The sequence below is a fragment of the Armigeres subalbatus genome, chromosome 2 (genome assembly GCF_024139115.2).
Source record: "Armigeres subalbatus isolate Guangzhou_Male chromosome 2, GZ_Asu_2, whole genome shotgun sequence".
NCBI classification, from domain to species: domain Eukaryota; kingdom Metazoa; phylum Arthropoda; class Insecta; order Diptera; family Culicidae; genus Armigeres; species Armigeres subalbatus.
The window spans coordinates 458262168-458275140 of record NC_085140.1 but is presented as its reverse complement, the minus strand read 5'-3'; positions in this window follow the sequence as shown (position 1 = coordinate 458275140).

Below are 12973 nucleotides of genomic sequence, written 5' to 3'. Positions count from 1 at the left end.
CTTCCGTAGGAACTTCCGGAGGAACTTCCGTAGGAACTTCCGGAGGAACTTCCGTAGGAACTTCCGGAGGAACTTCCGTAGGAACTTCCGGAGGAACTTCCGTAGGAACTTCCGGAGGAACTTCCGTAGGAACTTCGGAGAACTCCGTAGGAACTTCCGGAGGAACTTCCGTGGAACTTCCGGAGAACTTCCGGAGGAACTTCCGTAGGAACTTCCGGAGGAACTTCCGTAGAACTTCCGAGGAACTTCCGCAGGAACTTCCGGAGGAACTCCGTAGAACTTCGGAGGAACTTCCGTAGGAACTTCCGGAGGAACTTCCGTAGGAACTTCCGGAGGAACTTCCAGAACTTCGGAGGAACTTCCGTAGGAACTTCCGGAGGAACTTCCGTAGAACTTCCGGAGGAACTTCCGTAGGAACTTCCGGAGGAAGTTCAGTAGGAACTTCAGGGGGAACATCCGTAGAAAATTCCGGAGGAACTTCCAGGAACTTCCGGAGGAACTTCCGTAGGAACTTCCGGAGGAACTTCCGTAGGAACTTCCGGAGGAACTTCGTAGGAACTTCGGAGGAACTTCCGCAGGAACTGCCGGAGGAACTTCCGTAGGAACTTCCGGAGGAACTTCCGTAGGAACTTCGGAGGAACTTCCGTAGGAACTTCCGGAGGAACTTCCGGAACTTCCGGAGGAACTTCCGTAGGAACTTCCGGAGGAACTTCCAGAACTTCCGGGAGGAACTTCCGTAGAACTTCCGGAGGAACTTCCGTAGGAACTTCCGGAGGAACTTCCGTAGGAACTTCCGGAGGAACTTCCAGGAACTTCCGGAGGAACTTCCGTAGAAACTTCGGAGGAACTTCCGTAGGAACTTCCGGAGAAACTTCAGTAAGAACATCCGTCGGACCTTCCCGAGGAAATTCCGTAGGAACTTCCAGACCAACTTCCGTAGGAACTTCCGGAAGAACTTCCGTAGGAACTTCCGGAGGAACTTCCGTAGGAACTTCCGGAGGAACTTCCGAAGGAACTGCCGAAGGAACTCCCGTAGGAACTTCCGAGGAATTTCCCGGAGGAACTTGCGAAGGAACTTCCGGAGGAACTTCCAGAACTTCCAGGAACTTCCGGAGGAACTTCCGTAGAACTTCCGGAGGAACTTCCGTAGGAACTTCCAGAGGAACTTCCGTAGGAACTTCCAGAGGAACTTCCGTAGGAACTTCCGGAGGAACTTCCGTAGAAACTTCAGGAGGAACTTCCGTAGGAACTTCAGGAGGAACTTCCGTAGGAACTTCAGGAGGAACTTCCGTAGGAACTTCAGGAGGAACTTCCGTAGGAACTTCCGGAGGAACTTCCGTAGGAACTTACGGAGGAACTTCCGTAGGAACTTACGGAGGAACTTCCGTAGGAACTTACGGAGGAACTTCCGTAGGAACTTACGGAGGAACTTCCGTACGAACTTCCGTACGAACTTCCGGAAGAACTTCCGTAGGAACTTCCGGAGGAACTTCCGTAGGAACTTCCGGAGGAACTTCTGGAGGAACTTCCGTAGGAACTTGCGGAGGAACTTCCGGAGGAACTTCCGGAGGAACTTCCGTAGGAACTTCCGGAGGAACTTCCGTAGGAACTTCCGGAGGAACTTCCGTAGGAACTTCGGAGGAACTTCCAGAACTTCCGGAGGAACTTCCGTAGGAACTTCCGGAGGAACTTCCATGGAACTTCCGGAGGAACTTCCGTAGGAACTTCCGAGGAACTCCGTAGGAACTTCCGGAGGAACTTCCGTAGGAACTTCGGAGGAACTTCCGCAGGAACTTCCGGAGGAACTTCCGGAGGAACTTTCGTAGGAACTTCGGAGGAACTTTCCGTAGGAACTTCGGAGGAACTTCCGTAGAACTTCCGTAGGAACTTCGGAGGAACTTCCATGGAACTTCCGGAGGAACTTCCGTAGGAACTTCCGGAGAACTTCCGTAGGAACTTCCGGAGGAACTTCCGTAGGAACTTCGGAGAACTTGTAGGAACTTCAGGAGGAACTTCCGTAGGAACTTCCGGAGGAACTTCCGTAGGAACTTCCGGAGGAACTCCGCAGGAACTTCCGGAGGAACTCCGCAGGAACTTCCGGAGGAACTCCGCAGGAACTTCCGGAGAACTTCCGTAGGAACTTCCGGAGGAACTTCCGTAGGAACTTCGGAGGAACTTCCGTAGGAACTTCCGGAGGAACTTCCGTAGGAACTTCCGGAGGAACTTCCGTAGGAACTTCGGAGGAACTCTGCAGGAACTTCCGGAGGAACTTCCGTAGGAACTTCCGGAGTGAACTTCCAGAACCTGAGGAACTTCCGTAAGAACTTCCGGAGGAACTCCAGAACTTCCGGAGGAACTTCCGTAGGAACTTCCGGAGAACTTCCGTAGGAACTTCCGGAGGAACTTCCAGGAACTTCCGGAGGAACTTCCGTAGGAACTTCCGGAGGAACTTCCGTAGGAGCTTCCGGAGGAACTTCCGTAGCAACTTCCGGCGGTACCGCCCTAGGAACTTCCGGAGGAACTTCCGTAGGAACTTCCGGAGGAACTTCCGTAGGAACTTCCGGACCGTAGGAACTTCCGGAGGAACTTCCGTAGGAACTTCCGGAGGAACTTCCGTAGGAACTTCCGGAGGAACTTCCGTAGGAACTTCCGGAGGAACTTCCAGAACTTCCGGAGGAACTTCGGAGGAACTTCCGTAGGAACTTCCGGAGGAACTTCCGTAGGAACTTCCGGAGGAACTTCCGTAGAACTTCCGGAGGAACTTCCGTAGGAACTTCCGGAGGAACTTCCGTAGGAACTTCCGGAGGAACTTCCGTAGGAACTTCCGGAGGAACTTCCGTAGGAACTTCCGGAGGAACTTCCGTAGGAACTTCCGGAGGAACTTCCGTAGGAACTTCCGGAGGAACTTCCGTAGGAACTTCCGGAGGAACTTCCGTAGGAACTTCCGGAGGAACTTCCGTAGGAACTTCCAGAGGAACTTCCGTAGGAACTTCCAGAGGAACTTCCGTAGGAACTTCCGGAGGAACTTCCGTAGGAACTTCAGGAGGAACTTCCGTAGGAACTTCAGGAGGAACTTCCGTAGGAACTTACGGAGGAACTTCCGTAGGAACTTACGGAGGAACTTCCGTAGGAACTTACGGAGGAACTTCCGTAGGAACTTACGGAGGAACTTCCGTAGGAACTTACGGAGGAACTTCCGTAGGAACTTCCGTACGAACTTCCGGAAGGAACTTCCACGAACTTCCGTAGGAACTTCGGAGGAACTTCCGTAGGAACTTCCGGAGGAACTTCCGTAAAGAACTTGCGGAGGAACTTCCGAGGAACTTCCGGAGGAACTTCCGTAGGAACTTCCGGAGGAACTTCCGTAGAACTTCCGGAGGAACTTCCGTAGGAACTTCCGGAGGAACTTCCGTAGGAACTTCCGGAGGAACTTCCGTAGGAACTTCCGGAGGAACTTCCGTAGGAACTTCCGGAGGCACTTCTGTAGGAACTTCCGGAGGAACTTCCGTAGGAACTTCCGGAGGAACTTCCGTAGAAACTTCCGGAGGAACTTCCGTAGGAACTTCCGGAGGAACTTCCGTAGGAACTTCCGGAGGAACTTCCGTAGGAACTTCCGGAGGAACTTCCGTAGGAACTTCCGGAGGAACTTCCGTAGGAACTTCCGGAGGAACTTCCGTAGGAACTTCCGGAGGAACTTCCGTAGGAACTTCCGGAGGAACTTCCGTAGGAACTTCCGGAGGAACTTCCGTAGACATCCGGAGGAACTTCCGTAGGAACTTCCGGAGGAACTTCGTAGGAACTTCCGGAGGAACTTCCGTAGGAACTTCCGGAGGAACTTCCGTAGGAACTTCCGGAGGAACTTCCGTAGAACTTCCGTAGGAACTTCTGCAGGAACTTCCGTAGGAACTTCCGGAGGAACTTCCGGAGGAACTTCCGTAGGAACTTCCGGAGGAACTTCCAGGAACTTCCGGAGGAACTTCCGTAGGAACTTCCGGAGGAACTTCCGTAGAACTTTCGGAGGAACTTCCGTAGGAACTTCCGTAGGAACTTCCGGAGGAACTTCCGGAGGAACTTCCGTAGGAACTTCCGGAGGAACTTTCGTAGGAACTTCCGAAGGAACTTCCGGAGGAACTTCCGTAGGAACTTCCGGAGGAACTTCCGGAGGAACTTCCGTAGGAACTTCCGGAGGAACTTCCGTAGGAACTTCCGGAGGAACTTCCGGAGGAATTCGTGAAGGAATTTCCGGAGGAATTCGTGGAGGGACTTCCAGAGGAATTCTTGAAGAAACTTCCGGAGGAATTTCTGAAGGAACTTCCGGAAGAAAACCCGGTTGAACTTCCGTAGAAACCGCCGAAAGAAACTCAAAAGGAATTCACAATGGTATTCCCAGATGAACTACTGGAGGCATTGTCAGAGGAGTTTACGACGGAATTCTTGAAAAACTTCCGGTGGAACTCCCGGTGGATTTTCCAGAGGATTGTTTGGTGAATATCTTGAAGGAACTTCCGGAGGAATTCTAAAAGGAACTACCGGAGAAATTCCAAAATGAACTACAGAAGGAATTTTCGGAGGAACTTCTGGCAGAATTCCAAAGGAATCCAAGAGAAAAAGGAGGAATTCCAAAAGGAACTTTCGAAAGAATTCCAAAAGGAACTTCCTGAGGATTTCTAAGAGGAACTTCCGGAGGTATTCCAAAAGAAACTCCCGGAGGAATTCCAAAAGGAACTCCCAAAGGAATCTCAAAAGGAATCTCAAAAGGAACTCACTGAGGAATCCCAAAGAAGTTTTTGAAAGAATTCCAAAAGGAACTTTCGAAGGAATTGCCAAAGGAGCTTGCGGAGGAATTTCAAAAGGAACTTCCGGAGGAATTTCAAAAGGAACTTCCGTAGCAACGTCCGAAAAAAAAAACTTCATTAGGAAACGTCTACGGAAGTTTTCACTGAAATTCATACGGAAGTTCCTTCGAGAATTCTTCCAGAAGTTTTTTCGGGAATACCTCAGGATGATTTTGAGATGTTCCTTCGGAAGAAGAAGAAGAATACAAAGTAGCGCTGCTACGAAAGTTCCTCCTAAAATTTCTAAGAAAGTTCCTACAGGAAATCTTTCTGAAATTCCTTCGGGAATTACTCCGAGAATTCGCCCGAAAGTTTCATCGGAAGTTCCTTCGGAAGTACCCACGGAAGTTTTTGCGGAAGTTCCTACGGATGTTTCTTTGGAAGTTCCTTTTAAAGTTCCCGGAAATTCCTCTGGAAGTTCCTACGGAAGTTCCTTTGGAAATTCCTTTGAAAGTTTCTTCGGATATTCATATGGAAGATCTATTGGAAGTTCCTACGGAAGTTCCCTCTGAAGTTCTTTTGGAAATTTCTAAAGAAATTCCTTCGGAGATCCTACCGAATACCGAATATTCTCTAGTATCTCGAATGGTTTATACGGGGGTTTATAACGTTCTAACGGTCTATTGGGAATGGAAAGGTATTGATGAAGCAATCACTCGCCCACTGCAAGCCGAGAACATCTCTAGACTCGCCCCAAGTTCATGCGAAATTTTATTGGAATCCGAGGGATAGGTTCTGTGACAGAGGTTTGTCCTGGTTATTTGGTTCCCAATAATATAGTAATCAATGAGTAGTATCGTCAAATTGGACGCCGTAACGAGTTTTCTTGATCATTTCAAAATCTAACAGTTACCTGTTATTAGTCAAGTTGTAGGAATAGTATAGAAGATGAAAACGGTATGAAGGACGTTTTCCAGTTTTAGCGATTACTAGAATATAAGACATATATTGAAAGATACAAAGTAGCGCTGCTTTGCTTCACTGCCATGCATCGATGTGCACTTGAGCGAACTTGAAATCTGTTTGCCTCTTTTAGAACACTTTTGAAATAGCGAACATGAAATCTAACTGAATTGTCAATGCGTAAAACGCGAACTCTTGGCGCGCAGATAGAATACAAAAACCAACCCAATTGAATAGTCAATGCCTAAAACGCGAACTCTTGGCGCGCAGATAGAATACAAAAACCAACCATATTGAATAGTCGCAACCACGCTGCTTTGCTTCACTTCCGCCGCAGTGTACTTTGCGAACATGAAATCTAATTGAATTGTCAATGCCTAAAATGCAAACTCTTGGCGCGCAGATAGAATACAAAAACCAACCCAATTGAATATTCACAACCACGTTGCTCTGCTTCACTTCCACCGCAGTGTACTTTGTGAACATGAAATCTAATTGAATTGTCAATGCGTAAAATGCAAACTCTTGGCGCGCAGATAGAATACAAAAACCAACCCAATTGAATATTCACAACCACGTTGCTCTGCTTCACTTCCGCCGCAGTGTACTTTGCGAACATGAAATCTAATTGAATTGTCAATGCCTAAAATGCAAACTCTTGGCGCGCAGATAGAATACAAAAACCAACCCAATTGAATATTCACAACCACGTTGCTCTGCTTCACTTCCACCGCAGTGTACTTTGTGAACATGAAATCTAATTGAATTGTCAATGCGTAAAATGCAAACTCTTGGCGCGCAGATAGAATACAAAAACCAACCCAATTGAATATTCACAACCACGTTGCTCTGCTTCACTTCCACCGCAGTGTACTTTGTGAACATGAAATCTAATTGAATTGTCAATGCGTAAAATGCAAACTCTTAGCGCGCAGATAGAATACAAAAACCAACCCAATTGAATAGTCGCAACCACGCTGCTTTGCTTCACTTCCGCCGCAGTGTACTTTGCGAACATGAAATCTAATTGAATTGTCAATGCGTAAAATGCAAACTCTTAGCGCGCAGATAGAATACAAAAACCAACCCAATTGAATAGTCAATGCCTAAAACGCGAACTCTTGGCGCGCAGATAGAATACAAAAACCAACCCAATTGAATAATCGCAACCACGCTGCTTTGCTTCACTTCCGCCGCGGTGTACTTTGTGAACATGAAATCTAATTGAATTATCAATGCGTAAAATGCAAACTCTTGGCGCGCAGATAGAATACAAAAACCAACCCAATTGAATATTCACAACCACGTTGCTCTGCTTCACTTCCACCGCAGTGTACTTTGTGAACATGAAATCTAATTGAATTGTCAATGCGTAAAATGCAAACTCTTAGCGCGCAGATAGAATACAAAAACCAACCCAATTGAATAGTCGCAACCACGCTGCTTTGCTTCACTTCCACCGCAGTGTACTTTGTGAACATGAAATCTAATTGAATTGTCAATGCGTAAAATGCAAACTCTTAGCGCGCAGATAGAATACAAAAACCAACCCAATTGAATAGTCGCAACCACGCTGCTTTGCTTCACTTCCGCCGCAGTGTACTTTGCGAACATGCAATCTAATTGAATTGTCAATGCGTAAAATGCAAACTCTTAGCGCGCAGATAGAATACAAAAACCAACCCAATTGAATAGTCAATGCCTAAAACGCGAACTCTTGGCGCGCAGATAGAATACAAAAACCAACCCAATTGAATAGTCGCAACCACGCTGCTTTGCTTCACTTCCGCCGCGGTGTACTTTGCGAACATGAAATCTAATTGAATTATCAATGCGTAAAATGCAAACTCTTGGCGCGCAGATAGAATACAAAAACCAACCCAATTGAATATTCACAACCACGTTGCTCTGCTTCACTTCCGCAGTGTACTTTGCGAACATGAAATCTAATTGAATTATCAATGCGTAAAATGCAAACTCTTGGCGCGCAGATAGAATACAAAAACCAACCCAATTGAATAATCGCAACCACGCTGCTTTGCTTCACTTCCGCCGCGGTGTACTTTGTGAACATGAAATCTAATTGAATTATCAATGCGTAAAATGCAAACTCTTGGCGCGCAGATAGAATACAAAAACCAACCCAATTGAATATTCACAACCACGTTGCTCTGCTTCACTTCCACCGCAGTGTACTTTGTGAACATGAAATCTAATTGAATTGTCAATGCGTAAAATGCAAACTCTTAGCGCGCAGATAGAATACAAAACCAACCCAATTGAATAGTCGCAACCACGCTGCTTTGCTTCACTTCCGCCGCAGTGTACTTTGCGAACATGAAATCTAATTGAATTGTCAATGCGTAAAATGCAAACTCTTAGCGCGCAGATAGAATACAAAAACCAACCCAATTGAATAGTCAATGCCTAAAACGCGAACTCTTGGCGCGCAGATAGAATACAAAAACCAACCCAATTGAATAATCGCAACCACGCTGCTTTGCTTCACTTCCGCCGCGGTGTACTTTGTGAACATGAAATCTAATTGAATTATCAATGCGTAAAATGCAAACTCTTGGCGCGCAGATAGAATACAAAAACCAACCCAATTGAATATTCACAACCACGTTGCTCTGCTTCACTTCCACCGCAGTGTACTTTGTGAACATGAAATCTAATTGAATTGTCAATGCGTAAAATGCAAACTCTTAGCGCGCAGATAGAATACAAAAACCAACCCAATTGAATAGTCGCAACCACGCTGCTTTGCTTCACTTCCGCCGCAGTGTACTTTGCGAACATGAAATCTAATTGAATTGTCAATGCGTAAAATGCAAACTCTTAGCGCGCAGATAGAATACAAAAACCAACCCAATTGAATAGTCAATGCCTAAAACGCGAACTCTTGGCGCGCAGATAGAATACAAAAACCAACCCAATTGAATAGTCGCAACCACGCTGCTTTGCTTCACTTCCGCCGCGGTGTACTTTGCGAACATGAAATCTAATTGAATTATCAATGCGTAAAATGCAAACTCTTGGCGCGCAGATAGAATACAAAAACCAACCCAATTGAATATTCACAACCACGTTGCTCTGCTTCACTTCCGCCGCAGTGTACTTTGCGAACATGAAATCTAATTGAATTGTCAATGCCTAAAATGCAAACTCTTGGCGCGCAGATAGAATACAAAAACCAACCCAATAGAATATTCACAACCACGTTGCTCTGCTTCACTTCCACCGCAGTGTACTTTGTGAACATGAAATCTAATTGAATTGTCAATGCGTAAAATGCAAACTCTTAGCGCGCAGATAGAATACAAAAACCAACCCAATTGAATAGTCAATGCCTAAAACGCGAACTCTTGGCGCGCAGATAGAATACAAAAACCAACCCAATTGAATAGTCGCAACCACGCTGCTTTGCTTCACTTCCGCCGCGGTGTACTTTGCGAACATGAAATCTAATTGAATTATCAATGCGTAAAATGCAAACTCTTGGCGCGCAGATAGAATACAAAAACCAACCCAATTGAATATTCACAACCACGTTGCTCTGCTTCACTTCCACCGCAGTGTACTTTGTGAACATGAAATCTAATTGAATTGTCAATGCGTAAAATGCAAACTCTTGGCGCGCAGATAGAATACAAAAACCAACCCAATTGAATATTCACAACCACGTTGCTCTGCTTCACTTCCACCGCAGTGTACTTTGTGAACATGAAATCTAATTGAATTGTCAATGCGTAAAATGCAAACTCTTAGCGCGCAGATAGAATACAAAAACCAACCCAATTGAATATTCTCTACCACGTTGCTCTGCTTCACTTCCACCGCAGTGTACTTTGTGAACATGAAATCTAATTGAATTGTCAATGCCTAAAATGCAAACTCTTGGCGCGCAGATAGAATACAAAAACCAACCCAATAGAATATTCACAACCACGTTGCTCTGCTTCACTTCCACCGCAGTGTACTTTGTGAACATGAAATCTAATTGAATTGTCAATGCGTAAAATGCAAACTCTTAGCGCGCAGATAGAATACAAAACCAACCCAATTGAATATTCACAACCACGTTGCTCTGCTTCACTTCCGCCGCAGTGTACTTTGCGAGTATGAAATCTAATTGAATTGTCAATGCCTAAAATGCAAACTCTTGGCGCGCAAATAGAATACAAAAACCAACCAAATTGAAAGTCGCCCACACGCTGCTCTGCTTCATATCCTATATGGTGCGCAATGAAACGTAACACTCCGAAGTACTTTCGTAACTCACAAAAAATAATCCAACAGAATAGCCCCAAACACGCTGCTCTGCTAGACCGTCGTCCTAGTGAACAACATGATTGTTATCATCATATCGTGTAAAATCTAAATCACTTCAATAAAGGAAATCTAATTCTTTTATCTTTTTGTTTTCTCCCGTTCGCCTTTGTCCAAGGTCATCGTTCGCTGTTGTTGATCAGCGGTGAGAGATGAAAATTTTCAACAATCTTTCAGGAAAATGCTCCTAATTTCGACATTTTCCATGGAATATGGTAAAATTTATATACCAATCGAATCATTGTGAGTAGCAGAATGCAACGGATATAAAATTTCATCGGGAAATTTGGTATATCTGGCCGAGAATGTTGTGCAAACATAAAACTAGTCGGTCCGGGGATACTTTTTTCGGTCAAAATTTCCATTTTGTCGAGAGTCCAGTTTTCCCAAATTTTCATATATCGAAAATATTTTTCAACGTAAATTAGCCTTAGGATCTAACAAAGAAGGTGATTTGTTTAGAATTTTGAAATTCCTTTCCTAAAAATTCTAAAAAATCGGGAAGCGCGCCAAGGTGCATTTTATCGGCCGCGCCACTGAGCTTCCCCTTAAGGGCACCTGCGATACCCGTGAAGTGAATTGGACAGGTTATTACCTGAAGCCCAATTGATTTGAGCCTTGTATAATTTTATGCACCTCCGGAAGAATGGCGAAAGAAAGATGGCAGCGCCCAGTAGATCGTCTCACGTGGTTCAGAATCCTCAATGGCGTCGAGAATCCTGGTCACGGCACCAATTTATGTTGGCGCTTACCAGAAATCGTCCTACGTTGTGTCTTCGTTTTTCGCAATAAGCTTCAAATTTTCTCCCACGCAGCTCCACCGTGTAAGGCACCAGAAAGCATGCAAGTAATTTCACCACACCGACTACAGCAGCAGCAACAACGACGAGGGCAGCGAGGCACGGGTAGGCGAGATGAGAGTAATGCACATACACGGTCTTCAGCTCTACACTCAATTTATTCTTCCACCTTGGTCTTAAAGCACTAACTAAGGATTTAACTTAACACTTTGGATGCAACTAATCTTTTATTTGATTGAATTTCTACGGGCTTGGTACACTTTCACTTGGCATGCAGGTAGGAAGGAGACTGACTGGATTCCGTTGGCTAACGACTATTACAGCTCGATCTATACATAATTTATGCTACGAACAAAACTGCCAGTTTGAACGGGCGAAAATCCCTAATCGTATGCTGAACTGTTCGAATGGAGCGCGTTCACTGTATTATCGCATGCAAGCGATGTCAATCGTCTATGTGGTGACCTAATGCATGTTGACCTACTGTTATTTGCTCCAACACGTAGTTTACGTCAACAATTAGTAAATTTCAAATGAAGAAATCAGGGTATTAGCAATAAATAAATATAAATTTCCACAAATAATGAAAAATTACCATAAATAATTAAAATAAATAATTTTTTAATTTTTCCCCTTCTTTAAAAGCGTTTAAAATTCATGGAAAATTTCATCAGATTTATTGCTTTTTATATTGTTATATTGTTTATTGTTGTATTGTTATGAACATTTTCTATTTGTACAAGAGGCGAGCCAGCCAAGGGCTCTCTTTGGACCCAAGGATCATTTAGACCCAAGACAAAAACTCAAATTTCAAACGATTTTTGATCTTTAGGCACCAAACGAAAGCTGTAGGTTCCTAGAACAGGCCCATGGGGTGATTCATCCAAATTCACTTTTTAGTCCCCGGGGAACCTGTACTAAAGATACTTTTTGAGCTTCACATTTTGGCACCTAATTGTCGAGTTTCGTGTTATGGAACATAACATTACTTGCAAATATGTGCCTTTTTTTTGGCAAATTTTATCCCTTGAGCGGTCATCGGAAAGCCCTCTGGAAGATCCGGAACCTCCGTAAAAATGGCCAATTCCAAAAGTTCGTCCCAGAGCTTCGTGATTGTTTCGTACTTGACTCGACGTATGAGACACTGAAGACGGCCTTACTGTTTAGGTCGACATACGTATCTGTCAAGGCACAATCAAGTGGTGGAATAAAATGGGATTGTACAAACTCGTCTTATGACAAGTGAAGACATTCCACTGAAAAGCTCAAAATAATTTTCTGATCAGTTTTACTGATATTCCTGATCTCCCGCAGTACCGTTTAGTGGACATTCAGACGTCACAGAAAATTCCAATTTTTGATTGCACAATTACTTTCCCACTATGGATGGTTTCGAAATTAATGTTGAGCTCTTGGGTAAACTTCTGGAATTAATTAATGGATGTGCGGTTGTTCCTTTTGAATGTGGAACGCCGCGTGGAATCTTGTGCAAATGCGTTTTTGGAAACATTACAACAGCCGCGCGGTGTATCGTATTGACAGCACCCTACAGTTCTTTTGAACTTTTGGAATTGGCCTTTTTTAAGGATGTTCCGGATCTTCCACAGAACAAGCGTTAAAATTGCCAAGAAACAGCGCATACAAGATAACAAATACAGTTGGAATCATCAGAGCACATATTTGCAAGCAATTTTATGTTTCATAACACGAAAGTCAATAATTAGATGCAAAATTAGACCAAATTGAAAATTTATCGGCGGCGGCGTGGTAGATCATTTTCAGCCAGCGGCGGCGGCGTCACGCCGTTGAAAATGGCCGGCGTGTGCTTATTTCAAGCAATAAACATTTTCCGAAATTCTTCCATAAATTCCTCCGTAAATTACAGCAGGAAGTGCTCTGAAATCTGCTCCAGGAATTGCTCCAAAAGTTCCTCCATGAATTCCTCCGGAAGTTCCTCCAGGAATTCCTCCAGAAGTTCCTCCAGGAATCCCTCCGAAAGTTCCTCCAGGAATCCCTCCGGAAGTTCCTCCAGGAATTCCTCCGGAAGTTCCTCCAGAAGTTCCTCCAGGAATTCCTCCGGAAGTTCCTCCAGGAATTCCTCCG